The sequence below is a fragment of the Dasypus novemcinctus genome, chromosome 4 (genome assembly GCF_030445035.2).
Source record: "Dasypus novemcinctus isolate mDasNov1 chromosome 4, mDasNov1.1.hap2, whole genome shotgun sequence".
Lineage (NCBI taxonomy): Eukaryota > Metazoa > Chordata > Mammalia > Cingulata > Dasypodidae > Dasypus > Dasypus novemcinctus.
The window spans coordinates 87,510,713-87,525,765 of NC_080676.1; the positions used below are offsets into that span (position 1 = coordinate 87,510,713).

At 37.5% G+C, this 15,053-nt stretch overlaps 1 protein-coding gene and 1 long non-coding RNA gene across 3 annotated transcripts in view; both read right to left on the reverse strand.

Moving 5' to 3' along the window:
- GRAMD1C (GRAM domain containing 1C) overlaps positions 1 to 15,053 on the reverse strand; it is a 155,354-nt gene that overhangs the window by 50,791 nt on the left and 89,510 nt on the right. The gene's annotated exons all lie outside the window — the stretch shown is intronic.
- Positions 1,600 to 5,245, reverse strand: LOC139438890 (uncharacterized). Its single transcript, XR_011648676.1, has 3 exons — positions 5,145 to 5,245; positions 3,997 to 4,110; positions 1,600 to 3,840 (listed from the first exon to the last, which is right to left on the reverse strand). It is a non-coding gene; the product is annotated as an uncharacterized lncRNA (long non-coding RNA).

A 15,053-nucleotide genomic window follows, 5' to 3' on the forward strand; every position in this document is an offset into this window, starting at 1 on the left:
ATATGATTACATTATAAAGTACAGGTAGATATAAAATTCTAAATGAAGGGAATTTTTTGTGGATTAGGGTAATCAAACAAGGCTTCACATTGGAGAAGGGTCTTTGGCTGAGCTAAAGGAAAGAAATAAATGGGCAGATTGCAGAAATGAGAAAATTTGGGGGGAGGGAAACCAATATAAAATACAGAATAACTATAAGAAAATAAGTAATATTTGCTTTGAAGTCCATTAATAGTTTACCAACCTAATTGGAGTAAAAGTTTTAAATTGGGAAAGAGCAGAGATAAACATATAGAGATTTAATGGGGCCAGAATGTATGACGACCTTGGATTCCTCTCTGATATTCCCTTTAAAAAATATTTCCTTTTTTTTTTTTTTTTCATTTTCTTTGTTTCTTCTCTTTGTCTAGTAGCTATGTCATCTTTGTTTGTTAGGTTATAGTAGATACCTTCATTATATTTCATGGGACCTCAAAGGATTAAAAACAAAATTTCTGCACTTTAGACTAGTTCTCAATTTGCAGTGCCCAGGGAAACAGGATTTCACAAGAGTAGCTGATGAAAACTCAGATACTATTATCAGTAATTCAAAAAGTCAAAAATACCCAATTCATTACCTACAATAAAGATATTCAGTCTAAGAAAAATGACAAGCCTCTTTGTTTTGGAATTAAATTATATTTACAGAGAGTGGTTAGCTCAGGTTAAATAAATTCTCAGTGGAAATAATGTATGTCTAATAACCAGGAATGCTCTAATAGTTTAATATTTAATACATAACACTTATTGGGTGAAGAAAGTCTTCTGAAGCATAATGTCCATAGAATTAAAAAAAAAAAGGATTTCTAGTGGAAGAGAAAGTTAAGGAACCACTATCCTTGATTCTAAAGGTACCAACACATCTCTTTTCTGATGCCCACTCCAGAGGAGTCATTAGTGTATGAGTTTTCTTTTCCACAGTTAACAGCTTATCTCACCAATAACACATTCTTCCGAAGACATTATATTTGAAATATTTTTAGTGTCATAAGAAGACAGTTAACTTTATAAAGAGAAATAAGCACTATTTCAATATGCTTGAAGATGATTAACTTTTTCTAAAAACTTTTCTGAAATAACAGTTATCAAACTATTCCAGATACAGACTAAAGCAAGTATCAGTGACAAATATTCAACTTCCTAAGAGTGGAAGAAATGAAGCTTGTAATAGCATGAGTAAAAAAATATTAACAGCAAAAATGCAATTTTATTTGACTACATAAATGTTTAAGACATTATAAAATACTACCAGGAATTTAATAGTGAATTTGAATATACTTCTTAATATATTAATTGAATATAAATAACTGGTTAATGGAAAACAAAGAGAACTCATTTAATTCACCAACTTCTAGATTTGCTAATTAGTTAAAAACGACTTTTTCCACAAATTTGTCCAGAAGTCACAAAAATGTGATTACTTAAAGCCATGTCGAACATTCTACATTAAAACATATATCCAGCCTGATATTCATAATTCTTTCAATAATCAGCAGCAGAATCCATCTGCCCAAGAACCTCAAAAAACAACTTATATTTTAAGCAAAAGCTGACACCTACCTGTGAAGGAGAGCCTCCCCAGTCCAGCCTACAGAGTAGTCTAACAAAATAAAGATGAACCAAGCAGTAATCAGAGAAGGCTCACAAGTCAGAAGATCGATTTCTGGCCCAGAAAGCTTTGTATTCTAAGTAAGCTGCATAGTATTTATCGGCAGCAGAGTTCCAAATGTTTAATGACAACTATGTAAAATCACTGTTTTAATCTCCTATTTTTGTTATGAGAGGTTTTCCATATAAAAACAAGTTCAAATGTAGTTTTAAGCACAGTATTTGTCACTTCCTGGTTTGAAGTATCGGCGCTCTTTCCAAGGTTGCAGGTCAGAATGCACAATTGGAAGCTCTACCTCACTCTACAGGTTCCTAAGCCACTCCTACTAGAAGAAGATAGGTAAACAGGATTTTATTAAAGGGACAGTTCTCAATTTCTTCTGTTCTACACACAAATTAGATGCAATAAAACGCAAATAAAAATATTTTACTTATGCTCAGTTATGTAAAATGCCTACTATAATATTGTTATAATTTCATTTTAAAGTGATTAAATGTTCTTGTCTATGCTAATTGTTTCTATTCAATTCTGGCAATGTCATTATTACTTCTTTATAAACCATTTCTTCAAAATTGAAGTAGCACCCCATCAGGCTCCCCAATTAACTCTTTTTTTTTAAAGATTTTTTTAAATTTCTCTCCCCTTCCCCCCCCCCCCGCAGTTGTCTGCTCTCTGTGTCCATTTGCTGTGTGTTCTTCTGTGACCGCTTCTATCCTTATCAGCGGCACCAGGAATCTGTGTTTCTTTTTGTTGCATCATCTAGTTGTCAGCTCTTGTGTGTGTGGCACCATTCCTGGGCAGGCTGCACTTTCTTTCACACTGGGCGGCTCTCCTTACAGGGTGCACTCCTTGCGCATGGGAGTCCCCTATGCGGGTGACACCCCTGTGTGGCAAGGCACTCCTTGCGCGCATCAGCACTGCACGTGGGCCAGCTCCACGTGGGTCAAGGAGGCCTGGGGATTGAATCATGGACCTCCCATGTGATAGGCAGACGCCCTATCCATTGGGCCAAGTCCACTTCCCCCAATTAACTCTTGTATAACTATCAAAGATTAAATCTCTTGAGCATTGTAAATGGAACGTCAGGAAACTGTAAGAGAGCCAGTTATTCAGGTGGAACAATTGCGATAAACTTTTATTTGTATTTTACATTGTCTTTAAAAAAAAATAGATCACACAACACGTGACATTAAAAACATAAAAGGTTTCTATACACCCTACTGCCCAGCCCCCTGACCCCAGCTCCTCCTATATCAACATCCCCTTTTATTAGTAAGGCACATTCATTGCATTTGGTGAATACACCCCGGAGCACTGCCACACCACTTAGACCACAGTTTATATTGTAGTTCATACTCTCCCCCAGTCCATCCAGTGGGTTATGGCAGGATATACAATGTCCTGCACCTGTCCCTACAATATCATTCAGGACAACGCCAAGTCCCAAAAATGCCCCATATCACACCTCTTCTTTCCCTCTCCCTGCCCTCAGTAACTTCCATGGTCACTATCTCCAAATCAATGATACAATTTCTTCCCTTGCTAGAGTCACATCAGTTCTATAGTAGAATACCAGCAAGTCCAGGCCAATCCATATTATATTCCTCCATCCTGTGGACCGTGGGATGGCAATGTCCACTCCACCTCTAAATCAAGATGGGGCTTAGATCCCACATGGCTGATGGATGCAATTCTCCTGCCTGCAGTTGTAGACTCTCTTGGTTCCCTGGTGTGGTGGTTGACCATTCTCACCTCCCTGTCAGCTGACTTGGGTACATCCAATGAACCAGACAGGAGGTGTTAGAACTTTGCTGACGCGCAGGGCCCAGATGGCACATGGACAGTCCAGAGATTCAAGTCTCCTGAGCATACACAAACCCCAGCACCAACCACAGTGTTCAGTAAAAGTAACAGAAAAGGCATGTGTAGAGAGGTCACATCTGAGTCCAACTCCATCACAATCAGGAGCACAAATTCCAAAGTAGGGCCCAGTGGCAAGGCAATGAACTCCAGAGCCATCTGTCATGCAATATGCTCTTGACACATATCTCATCACTGAAGAGTTTAAGGTAACATCTTGATTACTTAATAATTCCTTCCTTTAAGAATATATTTGAGGGATGCAGCTGAGGCTTATGCAATTGAGCTCCTGTTTACCATATGGAGGACCCAGGTTCGATCCCCTGGACCTCCTGGAAAAAAGAAAACAGATGTTCCAGATTTGCATGGCACAGAGAGGCTCAAGGCCCCGTGCGGCTCAGTGAAGCACAGGCCCCCACGCAGTGATGCAACACACCAAAAAGATGATGATGCAACCAGATTTAAATATACATGTATTTGACACTTACTTTATTCAGAATAAATTCCAGATAAGGGCCTGAACTACGCAGAGTCTTATACTTCAATCCCAATTTATTTTCCAGAATGGAAGTTTTCTTCTAAATGGAAAATCAAAACTTGCCCTAGAAGGATTGTGGGAAGATGGTGTCAGATTAGGCAGACAAGGCTCAGCTCTCTCACAAAAACAAAAGAAGAAGAGCCAAAAGCTGCCCAAGGGATATGCTTTGGGGGTCAGCAGACTAGGACAGTGCTTCATAACTCTCAGGAGGGTGAGGGACAGAGAGATGAAGAACCCAAAACAATAAACTCTAAGTTTAAACTGTAAGCTAATGGGAAGGAGCAGCTCCCCTCCCTCACTGCTGACATATAAAGTTGGGGTAAAATCCCTGGCTCATTGCAGCTGACTGAAAGGGGAGGAGATAGCTTTCTCCCTGTCAGTAGTTAAAAGGGAAAAGGGAGGAGAAATCAGGAGGGATTTTCTGTAGTGAATTCAGTCAGTGGAGCCCACTTTGAATCCCAGCCCAGCCAGACCAAAACAAAGGAAAACTGAGAGATACACCTCCATGTAAAGGTGTGCCAATGAGTCGCCATATGCTGGCTGGTTTGGAAATGGCATGGACAAAAACTGCAATTGGGTCTCTCTGTTCCCTAACTTCAGGAAGAAAACCTGCACTCCATTAGTGAATCCCTGGGATGATTTTGATAACTTAAGAAAGGCAATTTTAAAGACTTAAGATAAGTTGAACCAAACATCAAAGAAATATAAAAAAATAAGAACAATAGGCAAGAGAGAGTAATCAGCTATCAGAGCAAATTCACCAACATATTCAGATGCCTAGACAATAAGCAAACAATTACAGGCCTTACTAGGAAACAGTAAGAGATGGCCCAGGCAAAGGAACAAACCAAATATCCTGAAGAGATTCAGGATTTAAGACAATTAATCAAAAATAATCACATAACTCACCTAAATCAATTTAAAGAATTGGAAAGAAATATGACTAAAGAGATAAAGGATATTAAGAAGACACTGGGGAAACATAAAGAACAATTGGAAAGTCTACAAAGAAAAAGTAACAGACCTGATGAGAATGAAATTAAAAATACATTAAAGGTAGGAAGCTGATGTGGCTCAAGCAGTCGAGGTTCCACCTACCACAGAGAAGGTTCTGGGTTCAGTTCCGAGTTCTTCCTAGAAAAGATGAGCAAGACAGTGAGCTGGCACGATGGGCTGGTGCAACAGGCTGGCACAGCAAGCTAATGCAACAAGATGACATAACAAGGAGACACAAAGAAGAAACACAATGAGAAACAAAACAAAGCAGGGAGTAGAGGTGGCTCAAGAGATTGAGCACCTCTCTCCCACAAGGGAGGTTCAAGGTTTAATTCCCCGTGCCTCCTAAAGATAAGATGAGCAGATGGAGCACACAAGGAATGGACACAGAGAGCAGACAGTGAGTACAAACTACTAGGGGGAGGGGGAATAAATAAATAAATCTTTAAGAAAAAAAATACATTAGAGGCACATAAGAAGAGATGTGTTGCTCAAAGATAGCATTAGTGATTTTGAAGAAAGAATATCTGAACTTAAAGATAGGACAATAGAAAGAGAAGGGAATGGGAAAAAATGGAAGAGAGTATCGGGGAAATGAATGACAACATGAAACACAGAAATATATGCATTATTGGTGTCCCAGAAGGAGAAGAAAAATGGAATAGGGACAGAAAGAATATTTGAAGAAACAATGACTAAAAACTCCCCTACCCTTATGAAAGACATAAATGTCAACATCAAAGGAAAATGCACTCCAAACAGAATAATCAGAACAGATCTACCCCGAGAGAGCGGCTATTCGGAATGACAAATAACAGAGATAAAGGGAAGATTATGAAAGAGAAAAGCAAAGCATCACATATAAGGGAACATCGATAAGAATAAGTGCTGACCTCTCATCAGAAACCACGGAGGAGAAAAGAAAGTGGTATGATAATTTAAAGTACTGAAAGAGAAAAACTGCCAGCCAAGAATTCTGTATCTAGTAAAGCTGTCCTTCCAAAAAGAAGGGGAGTTCAAAGTCTTCACAGACAAACAGAAAGTGACAGAATATGTTACCAAAAGACCAGAATTACAAGATATACTAAAGAGAGTGCTGCAGCCTGAAAGGAAAAAAACAAGGTCGAGAGACTTGGAAAAGAAAGAAGAAATGAAGATTATTAGAAAGGGTCAATTCAAGGGTAAAAAGATAGACAACAGCATGATATGACAACAGAATGCCATAGTCAAAGTGCACAAAGTAAGTAATGCCATTTCAGTAATAACATTGAATGTTAATAGCTTGAATTCCCAATCAAAAGACTGAGACTGATAGAATGGATAAAAAAAATATGAACCATCTGTATGCTGTCTACAAGAGACTCACCTCAGACATAAGGACACAACCAGGTTAAAAGTGAAAGAATGGAAAAAGATATTCCATGCAAATAGAGATCAAAAAAGAACTGGAGTAGCAATACTAATGTCAGACAAAATAGATTTCAAATGCAGAACTGTTATAAGGGATGAAGAAGGTCACTATATATTAATAAAAAGAGCAATTCAGCAAGAAGAAGTAACTATACTAAATATTTATGCACCTAACCTCAGGATCCCAAAATGCATGAGGCACACACTGGCAAACCTGAAGGGAGAAATCAATGTCTCTACAATAATAGTTGGAGACTTCAATACACCACTCTCAGTAATGGACAGAACATCTGGACAGAGGATAGAGAACTTGAATAATATGATAAATGAACTAAACCTAACACACATTTACAGATCATTGCACCCCAAAAGAGCAGGATATATGTTCAAGGGCCCACGGATTCTTCTCCAAGACTGTACATATGTTGGACCACAAAACAAGTCTCAATAAATTTTAAAAGACTGAAATTATATACAACACTTTCTCTGATCTTCATGGACTGAAGTAGAAATCGAAAATGGGTGTAAAAAGGAAAAATACATAAAAATATGGAAATTAAACAACACACTGAGTCAAAGAAGAAATTGCAAGCAAATTCAGAAAATATCTTGAGATGAATGAAAATGAGACTACAACATATCAAAACCTATGAACCATTACAAAGGCAGTGCTGAGAGGGAAAGTTATAGCTTTCAATGCTTACATTAAAAAAAGAATAAAGAGGTAAAACTGAAGACCTAACTGCACATCTGGAGGAACTAAAAAAAGAACAGCAAACTAACTCCAAACCAAGCCAAAGGAAAGAAATAGAAAACATCAGAGCAGAAATAAATGAAATCAAGAACAAAATACAAAAGAGAATCAACAAAACCAAAACTTGGTTATTTGAGAAGATCAATAAAATCAACAAACACTTAGCTAGACTGGTAGAAAAAAAGAAAGAAGACACAAATAAATAAAATCAGGAATGAGATGGGGACATTACCACTGACCCCACAGAAATAAGAGAGATCATAAGCGGATACTGTGAACAGTTGTATGCCAAAAAACTAGAAAATGTAGATGAGACTGACAAATTCCTAGGAACACATGAACTACCTACACTGACCCTAGAAGAAAGAGAAGACCTCAATAAACCAATCACAAGTGAAGAGATTGAAACAGTCATCAAAACCTCCCAAAGATGAAAAGCTCAAGACTAGATGCCGTCAAAGGTGAATTCTACAAATTATTCAAAGACGACCTAATACCAATCTTGCTCAAGCTCTTCCAAAAAACTGAACAGGAAAGAATGCTACCAAACTCATTCTATGAAGCCAGCATCACCCTAATACCAAAGTCAGATAAAGATATTAGGAAAAAAGAAAATTACAGACCAATATCTCTAATGAATATAGATGCAAAAATCCTCAACCAAATACTTGCAAACAGAATCCAAAAGCACATTAAAAGAATTATACAGCATAATCAAGTGGGTTTTATCCCAGATATGCAAGGATGGTTCAACACAAGAAAATTATTTAGTGTAATAAACTACATTGATAAATTAAAGAAGAAAAATCACGTGATCTTCTTGATTGATGCAGAAAAGGCTTTTGACAAAATACAGCAAACTTTCTTGGTAAGAACACTCCAAAACAGGAAAAGAAGGAAGTTTTCTTAATATGATAAAACACATATATGAAAAACCTACAGCTAGCATTGTACTCAATGGTAAAAGATGGAAAGCTTTCCTGCTGAGATCAGGAACAAGACAAGGATGTTCACTATCACTAGTATTATTCGATACTGTGCTAGAAGTTCTAGCTAGAACACTAAGGCTAGACAAAGAAATAAAAGGTCCCGAAATGGGAAAGGATGAAGGAAAACTTTCACTATTCACTAATGACATGATTCTATATCTAGAAAATCCTGAAAAATCCACAACAAAGCTACTAGAACTAATAGACAAGTTCAGCAAAGTGGCAGGATACAAGATTAATATGCAAAAATCAAAAGCACTTCTATACACTATTAATGTGCATTTTGAGGAGGAAATCAAGGGGGGAAATCCATTTATAATCATGATTAAAACAATCAAATATTTAGGAATAAACTTAACCAAGGACATAAAGGACCTGTCTTCAAAAAACTACAAAATTTTCTAAAAGAAGCTGAAGAAGACTTAAATAAATGGAAGGACATTTCATTTTCAAGGATTGGAAGACTAAATAGTGTTAAGATTTCAATTCTACCCAAACTAATTTACATGTTGAATACAATCCCAATAAAAATCCCAATAGCCATTTTGCAGAAATCAAAAAGTAAAATTCAGTCAAATTTATTTGGCAGGGTAAGGAGCCCCCAAAAGCCAAAAATGTCTTTAAAAGAGAAGAAATAAGTTGGAAGATTCTCACTTCCTGACTTCAAAGCTTATTACTTAGCTACAGTGGTGGGAAAAAAAAAAAAAGCACAGCACTGGCATAAGAACAGACACATCGACCAACAGAACCAAATCAAAAACTCAGAAATTGACCCCTCACATCTATAGGCTGTTAAGTCCACCCAGGTGGGCCAGAACAGTCTATTCAACAAATGGGGCTGAGAGAACTGGATATCCATATCCAAAAGAAACAAAGTGAACCCTTATCTCACACCTTAAAGAAAAATTAACTCAAAATGGACCAATGACCTAAATATAAAAACAACAACCATAAAACTAGAAGAAAATGTAGGAAAACATCTTCAAGATCTTGTGGTAAGTGGTAGTTTCTTAAATCTTATACCTAAAGCATGAGCAACAAAAAGAAAAAAGAGATAAATATGACCTCCTCAAAATTCAACACTTTTGCACCTCAAAGGACTCTGTCAAAAGAGTGAAAAGACAGCCGACTCAATGGGAGAAAATATTTGGCAATCACATACCTGATAAGGGTTTAATATCCATGATATAAAAGGAGATCATACAACTCAACAATAAAAAGAAAAACTATCCGATTGAAAATGGGGAAAAGATTTGGTAAGACAACACTCCAAAGAAGAAATACAAATGGCAAAGAAACACATGAAAAAATCTTCAACATCACTAGTGACTAGGAGAATGCAAATTGAAACTACAATGAGTTATCATTTCATACCTATGAGGAAGGCCACTATCAAAAAGTTGGAAAACTGTAAATGTTAAGAGAGGGTGTAGAGAGATAGGAATGCTTATTCACTATTGGTGGGAATTTGAATGGTACAGCCACTGTGGAAGTCTGTTTGGCAGTTCCTAAGGAAGTTGAATATAGACTTGTCATGGGACCCAGCAATACCATTGCTAGGTATATACACAGAAATACTGAGAGCAGTGACATGAACAGACATCTGCACACCGATGTTCGTTGCGGCATTATTCACAATGGCCAAATGTTGGAAAGAACCCAGGTGTCCATCAACTGATGAATGGATAAATGAATTGTAAAGTATACACATGATGGAATATTACACAGCAGTGAGAAGAAATGAAGTCATGAAACATATGACAACATGGATTAACCTGGAGGACATTAAGCAAGCCAGACACAAAAGGATAAATATTGTATGAGTGCACTATTATAAACTAAATATATTATGTGAAATATGAATATGGGTAAAATTGCAAATATTAGACCATTTTTCTTTGAAGTTGAACAAATGTAGGTTAATACTATAAAATTTTAATATCAGACAAAAAAACCCCACATTATACTAAGTGAAGGAGGATAAACACAGAGTACTACATATTGTATAATTCCATCTACATAAAATGTAAATATAAATCAATTTATAAAGATGAAATTAGATTAGTGGTTATATTGGGCTGAGGAAGGAATGCTAAAGGGTGTTGAGTCTTTTTGGAGTAATGAAATTTTTCTAAAATTTTTGAGGTGACAAATACTAAAAGTCATTGATTATACACTTTGGATTGATCATATGGTATGTGACTATATCTTAATAAACAAATAAATAATTGTGCAAAAATAACCAGAAATAGCAGCTACGTATAGCAGGGGAAACAGAGAGATTGAGAGGTGAGGAATTTGTCAGTTTTTTATCATTATTACTGAAATAGTGAAAATGCTTTACTAATGATTGAAGGGATGAATGCACAACTGTGTGATTATACCAAATACCATTGATTGTACACTTTGGATAAAACACATGCTTTATTAATATGTACCAATAAAATTGATTTTTTTAAAATTGCCCTAATGTCTACCTAGTTGTTACATTTCATTTAATAAAGTGTTGAGACAGGTCAAATGCTACGTGGTGTACCAGATGGATAAACCTTTTGAGGAGTTGAGAAATTCTCATCATTTTTACAATGGCAGAATGAGAGGTCAGTATAACACTGGACAGTACCGCTCACTCAAACTGAAGAAAGCATACTCTGGTGGCCCAGTGCTCACTGATTAAAAACAGTGCTTTCAGTATATTATGGTAATTCTCACTGAATGAAATTACTATGGTGACCAAATAACCATGAGAAAAATACACATTAACGGTACTGTAGTTGATTTTATATACATTTGCTAAAAATAAAAATATATAAATCCCAATAGTAAACCACTGGTATAGAGATGCACTAAATTTGGTAAGCTTATGAATGAAAGGAGAACCTTAGAGAGCCCCAAGAAAGCCAGCATGTAAAGGGCAAGTAGAGAAGGAGTGGCCAGCAGAGAGGTAAGAGGGAAACCCAGAAAGAATGCTGTCATGGAAGTTGTTGGGGATTGAATCATGTCCCCCACAAAAGGCATGTTCATGTCCCAGTCCCTGGTCCTGTGGGTGTGGAATCATTGTAAATAGGCTCACTTGAGGATGTTGCTTCAGTTCAGGTGTGGCCAGATTTTGGAAGTCAAAGGAACCCAGAAGAGACAGGAGAAGACACCACAATGTGCACTGCCACGTGACTGAAAAGCCAAGGAGCCCCAAAGATTGAGCAAGAGAAATGAAGCCTTCTAACCTCTCTAACTCGTGAGCCAATAAATTCCTCTTATTAAGGCAACCCATTGTATGGTGTTTGTTTTAGCAGCCAAGAAACTAAAAAAGAAGGAGAGAAGTCTCTCAAAACCAAGGGAGTGCACAATTGTGTTTCAAGCTGCAGAAAGCTAAAGATGAAGATGTGATAAGCAAATATAAAAGTAGAAAGCAAATGCAAGCATACAGAGGAGTGAAGCAGTTTGGTGAGCCAGTTCATTATGACAAGGGTGTGTGTGTATTTGAGAGAGGGAGAGAGAGAGACTGAGGGAGGGAAAGAGAGAGAAAGAGAAAGAAAGAAAGAGGAGGACAGAGACAGTGAGGAAGGAAAGAAGAACAAGATCATGAAGAGCCTTGTACCATGCCATGCTAAAAAGTATGGAGTTTTATCTGTCAAATATAAAAAGCCACTGAGTGGTTTCATATAGAAAAGTAACATATTCAGAACTGTGTTTTTAAAAGGCAACAAACCAAAGGACAGATTAGTGTTAAAGAGAAGCAATTAGGAGATATCACACAGTTCTAAGCTAGAAATGAAGAGGGCCTTGGTGACCAACTAGACATGGCTGGCAAAGAGGTAAGAAACAAGGATATGGGACTTCCAGGAAGATGGCATCAAAGTAGGTAGGCAGGGCTCAACTATCTCAAAAAAACAATGAAAGGGGAGCAAAAAGCTATCTGAGGGAGCTGCAGACCAGGCAAGTGTTGCACATCGTCCAGTAGGAACAGGGACAGAGAGACAAAGAGGCCAAATGAAAACTGTGAATTACTCACCTGTGTGGCTGGGAATGGCACATGTCCCACCCACAAGGTGAATAGCCTTGGTAAAACCCCTGGCTCACTGCAGCCACCTGAGTGTGAAAGAACCTTCTCCTCTCTTGCAATAAAGAGGGGCCTGTCCTCTCTTGCAATAAAGAGGGGCCTGGAGTAGGGTGAAGAGAGGCTTCTCTTTAGTGAGTTTGGCCAGCTAAGTCCCCTTTGAAACTCAAAAAAGACCCCAGCCAACCCAGAAGCAGCCCCAGGAAAAGGGGAGGGGGGATCTGGTCAGGCAGACTGACATGAACAGCAGCCCTGGAAGAGAGAGGAACTAGGTCAGTGAGGAGGTAGCAGAGACAGGTGCCTAACCAGCTCAGGAGAGAAGGAAGCCAGGAGAGAGCAGCAAACCCTTAGAAGCCCCAACTTGCCTGAGAGAAAGAGGACAGGGAGAGCTAAATAAGCTTTCAGAAGCCTACTAACCTGTGGAGTGGCTGTAGCTCAGTGTAGGAAAGCCTGCCTTGCATATACAAGGTCCTTGGTTCGATTCCCAGGTACCTCCTAAGAGAAGGGATCCAGAAAGTGATCTACTGGGTTGTCAAGCATTCAGCTGGCACCTTATGACAGGGAACTTACAGACTGAGATTTTGTTTTAGGTTTTTTGATCTCTTATTTTTAATTTTTTATCATTTCTTAAAATCTTATTTTATTTACTCTTTATAAAACCAGGTATCTTACCTGTGGAGGACAGGCTGCAGGGTGATTGACTGATGAGGACTGATGAGATGGTTCCTAGGGCTTAAGAGGGAAGCTTGTTTTTCCTAGGTTTTCTGGTTTTTGTTTGTTCTCTTTTCCTTCTGTTACCTTTTTTTCTTTTCCTTATTTTTTCTCCTTATATCTTTCTTGCTTTCTTTCATTTTCTCCTCTTCCATTGCTTTTCTTTCATTCCACCTTTCTTGTGTGGTGTTCTTTTTTTCCTTCTCATCTTTTTGGTCTTTTATTTTATTCTATTTTTTCCTGTTCAATTTTTTTATTCCACCTCTTTTATTCTTATTCCTTTGTATGTTATAAGGTTTCCCCCTCATATTATTTACTTTCCTGGCTCTTTTATGGTTTCTTTTCCTTTTAAAAATTATTACTATTATTTTTTTTCTCTTCTCCCTTTCCTTTTCTACGGCCTTAGTATTTTTTCAAGGGAACACAGACAATTACAAGAATACAGAGGAATCAAGTGTCAAAAAAGAACCTTACTACAAAAATAAATAAATAAAACACTGGAGTAGAAAGAGAAGCTAATCATCTGAATAAGCCCATCAAGATAAACAGATGTCTAGACACCCAAAAAATTACAGGTCATACTAAAAAACAGCAGGACATGGCCCAGTCTAATGAACAAACTAAAAAAACAGGAGAAGATGCAGAAAATGGAACAATGGAACAACTAATCAGGGATATCCAAACAAATATCATTAATCAACTTAATGGAGACAAGGAAGAGATAAAGGATATTAAGATGCAGGGGGAACATATTGAAGAAATCATAAACATACATAAAAAGATAACAGATCAGGGAGCAGATGTGTCTCAAGCAATTGAGTGCCCACTTCCCACATGTGAGGTCCTGGGTTCAGTTGCCAGTGCCTCCTAAAGAAGACAAAGAGCAGACAATGAACAAAGACAACAAGCAGATAATGAGCAAAAACAACAGACAAAAAGCAAAAATAACAAAATAACGATCAAACAATGAACAGACAATGAACAAAAATAAGCAGGGAGCACATGTGGCTCAACCCATTGAGCACCCACCTCCCACATGGGAGGTCCCAGGTTCGGTTCCCAGCACCTCCTTAAAAAAAAACAAGCAGACAACAAGCAAAAACAACAAACAACAGGCAAAAACAACAAGCAAAACAGAAAAGGGAGCCATCTCGCAGAGGGCAGGGAAGATAACAGGTCAGATGGTGATGAATGGCACAGGGCAAGAAATAAAAAATAAACTGAAAGCACGTAACAGCAGATTTTACTAGCAGAGGAAAGAAATAGTGACATCAAAGATAGTACATATGAACTCACACAGATAGTAGGACAAACACATAAAAAGAATAAATTCAACAGGGACTCAGGGAATCGAAAGACAACATGAAATACACAAATATATGCATTACAGGAATCCCAGAGGGGAAAGAGAAGGGCAAGGGGGCAAAAGAAGTGTTGGAGGAAATAATGGCTAAAAATTACCCAATTCTACTGAGAAACATGGACATGTATGTCCAGGAAGAACAGCGCACCTCAAACAGTATAAATCCTAACAGGCCTACCACAAGACATATACTTTTAAGCTGTCCAACTTTCAAGATGAAGAGACAATACTGAAAGCAGCAAGAAAAAACAGAGCCATCACATACAAGAGAAGTGCGATAAAATTAAGAGCTGATTTCTCATCTGAAACTATGAAGGCAAGAAGGCAGTGTTATGAATAGTTAAGATGCTAAAAGAAAAACACTGTCAAACAAGAATTCTGTATCCAGCAAAGGTATTCAAAAATGAGGGAGAGCCTAAAATATTCACTGATAAACAGAAATTAAGAAAGTTTGTCAACAAGAAACCTGCCCATCAAGAAATACTAAAGGGAGTTCTACAAGTTAAAAGGAAAAAAACAGGAGAAAGAGGGTTTGAGGAGAGTGCAGAAAGGAAGATTATTAGTAAGAAAAGATAAAAAGATAAAAAGAGAAATAAAACAAAATATAACATATAAACCTAAAGAAAATATGGCTATTGTAAGTAATGCCATGACAGTAATAACACTGAATATTCATGGATTAAACTTTCCAAGAGACACAGATTGGAAGACTGGATAAGGAAATATG